Here is an 8183-nt window from a genome sequence, read left to right on the forward strand (position 1 = left end):
TTGTTTTCAGTTCTATGAACTCCCAATTCAGACTTTATTCCAAGAAGCCTGACTTCATTTTTGTGGCTCTCAGAAATGTTGTACTTGGAATTGTTGCTTTTCATTGGCCCAACACGTCTGATCCCACAAACTGTGTTTTGATTATGATGGCCAACTTTGCAACAAATCAAAGAAATTTCAGTGGATTTATACATTTAAATTTGGATAAAATATATAAGCAAAAAAAAAAAAAAAAGCTGCAATGTAGAGATGTAGCGTAATTCACCAAAGGTAGTATTCGGTGTACTTTCTTTAGGGGTTTGGTGTGCTGTTGTACCCATGTGGTTAGCAAGAAAAATAGAGAGAATTTACCTGTGTCTGCTCTGGCATTTCCTACAGTGTCAATTTTAACATTTTATTCATTTGACAAAATCAAATATCATCATTCAATCTTAGTATCGCACATAGGTTGACCACAAACCAAAGGGATAGCAGTTCAATTCCCAGTACATGGACCAAATGCCTGCTTGAGCAAGACACTGAACACCAAGTTCTATTTAAATATGTGTGTCTGCTTGTGTGAACGAGTGGGCAAATATGAAATGATAAAATGCAGCCAAGAGTGATTCTGAAACTGACGCAATGCTGAGATGTTCTTCTGTAAACATTTCTTCTGTCCATGCCAGCGGTGAAGGTGATTCCTTTGTTGGACGACTACAATGCAGGACACAATGCAGTCATCGTCCCACACAAAAATGCACTCAGTAGCTCATATGAGTCTTTGGACTAGCCTCTTGCTGTGGTAATGTTAGGGCTGGGACACACCAAACCAACGATCAGCTGTTGGCTAACAATAGAGTTGGGTTGGTTTGGGATCACCTTGGGGTTTTTCCAATTGCTTTTTAAAACTGATTTGATGGTAGTTGGCTGCTGCAGCTTGTTGCTTCTATGCTTCAACTGCAAATTTTGTTTATGTATGGCTACACTAGTGCAAGCAATCTGGGTGCTTTGTGCACAGTTTTTGAACAGCTTTTTGGATGGAAACCATTAGCTGTATGTGGTAACACTACGTGGAAATGTGCAAGGCAGCGCAAACTGCAATAGTTGTGATTGGTCTAAAAGGCGTTTCCTTATCCACATTGCTCAGTAATTGGACAAGCAACTGTACGCCATCTGCTTGAAAGTGTGTGTGCTTGTGTGAACGAGTAGGCAAATGTGAAAATGTGACTGTAAAGCACTTTGAGTACCGACAGGTAGAAAAGAGCGATATGAAATGCAAACCATGAACGGTTTTGAGAACTGACGAAATGTTGAGATGTTCTTCTGTAAACATTTCTTCTGTCCATACCGGCGGTGAAGGTAATTCCTTTGTAGCACGACTACAATGCAGGACACAATGCAGTCATCGTCCCACACAAAAATGCACTCAATAGTACATGTGAGGCTTTAGACTTGCCTCTTGCTCTGGTAATATTAGGGCTGGGACACACCAAACCAACGATCAGCTGTTGGCTAACAATAGAGTTGGGCTGGTTTGGGATCACCTTGGGTTTTTCGTAATTGCTTTTTAAAACTGATTTGAAACAAGCTGATTAGAGTGTATTTGAGTTGTTGTGGTAGTTGCTAGTTGGTTATCGTCCAGCTTGTTGTGGGATGACTTCTATGCTTCAACTGCAAATTTTGTTTATGAATGGCTACACTAGTGCAAGCAATCTTGATGCTTTGTGCACAGTTTTTGATCAGCTTTTTGGATGGAAACCATGAGCTGTATGTGTTAACACTACTTGGAAATGTGCGAGGCAGCGCAAACTGCAATAGTTGAGACTGGTCTAAAAGGCATTTCCTTATCCACGTTGCTCAGTAGTTAGACTAGCAACTATACACCATCTAGTTGAATGTGTGTGTGCTTGTGTGAACGAGTGGGCAAATGTGAAAACGTGACTGTAAAGCACTTTGAGTACCAACTGGTAGAAAAGAGCGAGCCATGAGCGGTTTTGAGAACTGACAAAATCCTGAGATGTTCTTCTGTAAACATTTCTTCTGTCCAGACCGGCGGTGAAGGTAATTCCTTTGTAGCATGACTACAATGCAGGACACAATGAAGTCATCGTCCCACACAAAAATGCACTCAATAATTCATATGAGGCTTTAGACTAGCTCTGGTAATATTAGGGCTGGGACACACCAAACCGACGATCAACTGTTGGCTAACAATGGAGTTGGGCTGGTTTGGGATCATCTTGAGTTTTTTTTAATTGCTTCTTAAAGCTGATTTGTGTGTGTGAAAGAGTTGTTGTGGTGGTTGGCTGCTGCTGTTTGTTGCGGGATGAGTTCCATGCTTCAACTACATATATTATTATTTTTTTTTTTGAATGGCTACACTAGCGTAAGCAATCTGGGTGCTTTGTGCATGGTTTCTGAACAGCTTTTGGGCTGGAAACCATGAGCTGTATGTGGCACCTATGATTAGTTTAAAAGGTATTTCCTCGTTCACATCTCTCAGTAGTTGGACTAGCAAAGACAAATTTCCCTCCTTATGCCTCCTATACACACTCTACTGAGCCGTCATTGCAATAGTTTCAGAAAACTAGTGACCGTTTGAGTCACGAACACAGTGAACTGACACCTGCTGGCATGGAGAATTATTTTCTCTTCCACAGGCGCAGAACAGACATGCTAGTTGGTCGTTGACTTCAGTCCTTGCGATGTGTTTACGTTCAATTATTTGGTCCGGGTGAAGTGAGGCCGCCCATAGTCGATCTCCGTTGCGGCTAGTTCTTTGCTTCGGTGGGTCTGTGCCTTTCTGTTTATTTGCGGATGCTGTACACATGACACAGTACATGTTGTAATCTGTGTTGGAGCCCAGAAAGTAAGACAAAGCTAAATGAACTGCATAGTTTACACTTAATTTGTCAAAAACCTTATAATAGCTTCAGTTTTGTGCAGTAAAGCACAGGATTTGTTTCATTTTCACACTATGGGAGGAAAGCCCTTTGTGGCCAGTATGCAAAGGCAGAATGAAAAGAAGTATTCTCCATTGCTTTTCTTGAAGAGAGTTACATGCCAAGATCAATCTCCCTGTCCTGTCTGTTCCCTGTAATCTTGCATTACATTACATTACGCTTTTTTTTTAAGTCTTTATATTAAGATAAAAGTTATGAAATGTGTAATAATTCAATATTCGGGCCAGTTTGATATTGGGTATTACTCTTACATTAGTACTTTTAATTGGCACATAAAGACTCTGACTCAACTGTCGGGATACATCAGTTTCCGGTTACCTTTATAACACAAGATTTCACTCTATGTTTGTTGTGTGGCATTGCGTCACTGGCGAAGCAAAGGCGAGGCAAGGTGGGCAGCTCATCCAGCACACACAGGTGATGCAAGTCAGGGTAAACACTGACTCTCGCGTGCGTTGTGTGTCTGTGTGCGTGTATATGTGTGTGTGCCAGTGATCTCCATGGTGGAAATGTCTATTTAAACATGGCAAAAAACATTCATAAAACCCGTGCACTCATCCATTTGACAAAATCAGTTAATACGGGTGTGGCTCCCCTTTATAGTTTCGGTGACATTGAGGTGGGCCTGCATGCTTTTGTGGGTGACCATGGAGACAGAGTAAACACACTGGCAGATGCTGGTCAGTGATAATTCACTAAGAGCTCAAATAAAAGACATGCTGGAATTTCATGGGTGTGGTAACATTTTTCCCTCACCTTTACAAGGGAGCAGGCCAGTTGCCAAGGTAAGTATTTTTTATTTTCTTTTGTTTTGAAAGCAAATTGGCACAGGACGTCCAACAGATTTAAGCCAAGACTTATCACGAGGGGATAAGTCAGCTGATACGTACTTTAAGACGAAAATATCTCAACAGCTGTTGCATAGATAGCTAAGAACATTTCAGTCCCAAAGGATAAAATGTTCAGCTTTAAGTGATTGCCTGACTTCTTTTCTCTTCTACAAAGTATTTGAACTGCCATGTACTCCTGAGAACGATAATATCTATGTGATATATTTTGATAACTTAACCTTTCCTCTGGCAGCATCACTATTTCAATTGTTGTCCAAACAAATACCTGCTCAACAACATGACATTACCATTATCCTCCGTTGCAGATTGGAACTTGGTGCTCTTTAGCAAATGCACCACTGTGCCTGTACAGTCTCAGTGAGCATGATTAAATGGTAAATGCACTTGTATTTATACTGTACCTTTCTACCTATTGATACTCTATTGGTAGCGCTTTACAGTCAGATCCACTCATTTGCTCAAATTCACATAGCAGTGCCAAACAGAGAGAGCAGTGTAAACTGGTGATTGAACCACTGAAGGCTCATTTAAGGTACTGTGGGATTAGACCCCGTAACCTACGCATGTAGCCGACGCCAGTCCAAGCCATTTATACTTGTACACTCGCCAATCTGTCTCGCTCTGCAACAACACCACCCAAACACTAGTCGGCGCTGTGTCTTTTTTGCCAATTGGGTTAAGTTTCGTTTCTACTTCCTGCTTCACTTTCAACAATGGCGACTGAAACTTCAGACAAGTCATACAAAAGTTTGTATCTGCGAACCTCCTCAGTTAACCTTTCCTCGATGTGTTCCATCTATATTGATCCAAAACAATTCAGAAATTGCAGAGAAGGAGAAGCAGCCGAAAATACTAAAGCGGAAACACGCTTCTACCAAGGCATTAGGGTCAGGGCTGTCGCTGTAGTTACGCTTAGATTGACGCAGAAGCCTAAACTGCCTATAACTCTCTGGTTCGTGGATAGAAAACGTGAGTAAAACTCATTGAATCACATCTAGTCAGTTCTGTTAGGAGATATCCTGTACCATGAATGTATTTGTCTGTATTTGTGAGGCAGACATTGAAGAAGACATTTCTCTAAATGTAATATAACTTGATTACTTCATTACCTCTGAAAAGTGTTTTACCAAACCAAAGTTGACAACCCTGACAAAAGGTCAGAGATAGATGTCAAGGGCTATGAGATGATTGGGAGACCGGGAAGGTATTCATCTGATAAGGAAACACGGAGTTCAGATCTTGTTGAGCCAGTTTTCTAAATGCTGGTCTGCAAGTTATATTTACCTCACCCATGAATTAGGAATATCGTCATGGGTACAACTCGAGCGTCTCGAGATGATTAAAAGGATGGAACGTTATTGTCATGTTTCTTTTTGTGAACGACTTCCAAGGAATCCAGCAATTATATGAAGAAGACAAAGACAAAAATATCAACGAGACTTTCAAGGTGCCACCAGTTGAAAGGTGGGAAACCTCTAGTATATTGGTATGGTATCAGCCTAGAAACAAGGTTGAACGTGCGCAAATGTGGACCATAGGAAGAGTCCATGTTGTCACAGCAGTATAAGGATCAAAATACCGAAACATTTTAATTTGCTTATTATTAGTTCCTTTTTATTCAGGCTTTTGCAACAGTTAAGGTTTCAGTGTGGAGCTAAAAGTCTATAAAGTTTCACCTGACACGTATCTGCACTGTTTTCACCATCTGTTTGTCACAACAGTCAATAAGGATCCCATTGCAGAAACATTTTAATTTTCTTCTTATTAGGTCATTTTACATTAAGCGCTGGGAGCTGGCAGTGCTCTCTATTCTGTACAAGACTGCAGCACTAACTGTAGCAGAGAGCACCACCTAGTGAGGAAGTACAGCTACTGAGGGTCAGGGTCCAGGTCATGAAGGCTGAATTTACCCGGCGAAGTGACATAACAAAGGCAAAAGCATTTCAAATGGAAAGCAAATACTGCAGAGACAAAGGACTTCTGTCAGATAACATGAAAAGGAATGGAAAATCATCAGTATTTAAGATAAGGAGGTGATTAATAATCTTTCCCAGAATTCTTCAGCGCAAAATGCAAACATATCCTTTTCCTTTTGTTTCGCTTGATGTTTGCTCACTGTCGATGTCTCATTCAGTGTTTGAATAAAGGCTCTTGTGTGACGTTGTGACATTTTGCACATTTCCTGTGCAGGGTCTCAACATTTGCTTGAGTGTCTTTTGTGGTCTGGGCTGAGTAAGTACATGACCATGCTTCTGTCAGAACGCAGCATCGTCTGTGTTGACACTAGCTCTAGGGTTGACCTAAAGAGGAGGAAAGACGACTAAATGTTCTACTGTTTACTTTTTAAAATGTTTAATTATTATTAAAAATAATTTTTTTAAGCTCTATGTGGGTTGAAAACGTCCTTGTTTTGGGTTGTCCGAGTAGAAATGGCTGTATCTTTATCAAAAAAATCTTTCCACAGCATCTGAGACAAAACCTCAGTTTCAATTTAAATTTCCAAAACAGGACGTGGTGAATCGGGTTGACACGTAGGATTTTTATTTGGTGTTTTGCTTTCACGACGTGGCTTTTGCGTCCACGCTAGTTGTGTGCTACAAGCAGAAGTACTCATACTCTGGCACATCTATTCATTCATTCATTCATCTTCTATACCCGTTTAGTCCTGTTAAGGGTCACGGGGGTCTGCTGGAGCCTATCCCAGCTGTCATCGGGCGAGAGGCAGGGGTACACCCTGGACAGGTCGCCAGTCCATCGCAGGGCAGCACATCTATTCGTTATTTGCAAAAAAAAAAAAAAAAAAATATAGAAATTAGCATTTAATTCAGAAAGAAATACCCACATATTGTTTTCATACAAGAAGGATAAAATAATAGTTCAGCTGTACAACCCTCTTTTTTTAAAACTGCCTGTGAGAGTCACTGTGACGTCACTTGTAAGTTTCCTGAAGAACGGTTTTAAATATTGGTGTGGTGGCCTCAGTCGTTGCCAAGTTGGCAGTGTCTGACTCCTCTCAACTCCCGCCCAGTTCAAAAATGAACAGTGAGGTGGAGAGTGAATGGACCTGAGGGAGATAGGGGATGCCATCTTTACGCATCACATACACCGATCAGACATAACATTATGACCACCTTTCTAATATTGTGTAGGTTGCCACAGTTGTGCCTCCAAAACAGTTTTGACCCATCAGAGAATGGACATGGACCTTCTGAGGGTGTCCTGTGGCAACAGAATGTTGTTAGTGGGGGGCCTTTGGGTCCTATGGGTTGAGGGGAGGGGCCTCTGTGGATCATCCCACAGATGCTTGATCAGTTTGAGATCCAGTGAATTTGGAGGCCAGGTCAACACCTTGTGCTGTTCTTCATGTTTTTTTTGTTTGTTTTTTTGGGCTGTTCCTAAAGTGTTTTTGTGTGTGTGCCTGTGCTAAGCTGCATCCTGCTGGGGATGGCTGCTGCCATCAAGGAGTGTCATTGCTATGGATTGAGGGTGCCTGCTCTGGTCTAGGTGGGTGGTACAGGTCTAAGTTAATGGAAACAGACATGTTTAAGAAGCCACTTGTGTACATGCTGCACCATTTTAACATGTTTCCACTATGGGGTCTTAACATACACTGTGAGAATGTGGGTTTCGTGGTCTTCATGATCGTGAAGTTCATGATCATAGTTTCAAAAGTGCTCTGTGTGTTAGCAGCTACTGCAGCTGTGTCATGCAGGAAGCTTTCTCAGTGTCTGCCAAATAAAGTTTTAAATGTTCACACTGAAACCAGAGGACTGAAAGACAAAACTTTTATGCTATAAAGATGTGAAATAATTATGCATCAGTTCATGCAGTTCAACAAGGAAGCGGAGACGTGAAGCTTTTTGTAGTTCTGCTTCTAGCTTTATTGCAGTTTGTTTTAAGGTTTTGCGTCACAACCACAAAATTGTTTCACAGGATTTAATGTGAATCCTCAAACTTGTGATAGAGCAAGCAATGCCACTGAAAGTGCAATTAAACCAGTCATGAAAAACAGATCCTGAAACAAATAAGAGGCATCAATAAGCTGTTGAAGTAGCCAGCTTTGGCCACTGAAACCAGGGCAGATGTAAACTCATGCTGAACTTTCTCTTCTCATGCAGTTTACAGTTATAATGGACAGATTTACCATCAAAGTGTGAGCAGTTTCTTAAACAATGGGTCATACATTTACTGAACAATAGCAGTCTTTCATTCCTAATTAGCTGTATGCTGCCGATCTGAGGACATGTATTAACCAAGAAGAACCTCATGGGGGAGTATTACCTGGTTATTTTATTCTGACATAACCAAAAGTGTCTGATTACAAGAGAGAAAGAAGAGAGAAGATAAAATAAAGGAGGACTAATTTGTGTGTGTGCTGGAGCATACATTT

This window comes from Chelon labrosus, assembly GCF_963514085.1.
Source record: "Chelon labrosus genome assembly, chromosome: 9".
Taxonomy (NCBI): Eukaryota; Metazoa; Chordata; class Actinopteri; order Mugiliformes; family Mugilidae; genus Chelon; species Chelon labrosus.